The 1,084-nt window shown below is 37.0% G+C and overlaps 1 protein-coding gene across 2 annotated transcripts in view; it reads right to left on the bottom strand.

Moving 5' to 3' along the window:
* The window catches only part of LOC109533002 (cell wall adhesin EAP1), a 14,540-nt gene that overhangs the window by 3,564 nt on the left and 9,892 nt on the right, over positions 1 to 1,084 (bottom strand). The window lies entirely within an intron of this gene.

The following is a 1,084-nucleotide window of genomic DNA, read 5'->3' on the forward strand; positions in this document are numbered from 1 at the left end:
AAAATCAAAATCTATTGCGATTTTAATGCAATGTTCTCCATGGGGAGATGCAATTGTCTACTATATCATGCGAAGCTTTCAAGTTGTAACTTGCTACAGATTAGTAGTTACGAATTTTTTAAAGATGGCGCGCTTTTGACCTTAAACAACATTTTTTCGGCGCGTGTTTAAATAGCGGAAAAAAATCAAAATCTAGTGCGATTTCAATGCAAATTTCTCCATGTGGAGATGCAATTGTCTACTATATCATGCGAAGCTTTCAAGTTGGAACTTGCTACAGATTAGTAGTTACGAATTTTTTAAAGAGGGCGCGCTTTTGCTCTTAAACATCATTTTTTAGGCGCGTGTTTAAACAACGGGAAAAAAATCAAAATCTAGTGCGATTTCAATGCAAATTTCTCAACGTGGAGATGCAGTTGTTTGCTCTATCTTGCGAAACTTTCAAGTTTGTACCTGCTCCAGATTAGTAGTTACGAATTTTTTAAAGAGGGCGCGCTTTTGTTCTTAAACAACATTTTTTAGGCGCGTGTTTAAACAGCGGGAAAAAAATTTAAATCTAGTGCGATTTCAATGCAAATTTCTCCATGTGGAGATGCAGATGTCTGCTATATCATGGGGAGCTTTCAAGTCGATACTTGCTCCAGATTAGTAGTACCTAACGAATTGATAGTTGGCTGGAAACTTTCATTTTTAGATTCGCAATTAAACTACAGAAAAAAATTCGGATCCAATGCGAGTTTATTGAAAATTTCTCAGTTTTCGGATTAAGCTATCGACTATGATTTGCGAAAGTTTCAAATTCTTACTTGCCCCAGATTAATAGTGGGGAATTTTTTCAAGGAGATCGTGCCTGCCGCTGAAAACGTTCACTTTTGGATCCCTGTTTAAACACCTACAAAAACAGCAGAATCTAGTGCGATTTTCATGAAAATTTCCCAATTCTCAGATCAGAGTGTCTACTAATCAAGTTCGTACTTGTTACGGACTTTTTGAGGCGAGCGCGCTTTTGGCTGGAAGCATTCGCAAGTTTAAATAGCCAGAAAAATCAGCATCAAGCGCGATTGCAATGAAAATTTTCCTATTT

The sequence above is a fragment of the Dendroctonus ponderosae genome, unplaced genomic scaffold, assembly GCF_020466585.1.
Source record: "Dendroctonus ponderosae isolate FM_Combo_2020 unplaced genomic scaffold, Dpon_F_20191213v2 Dpon_F_20191213_10, whole genome shotgun sequence".
Lineage (NCBI taxonomy): Eukaryota > Metazoa > Arthropoda > Insecta > Coleoptera > Curculionidae > Dendroctonus > Dendroctonus ponderosae.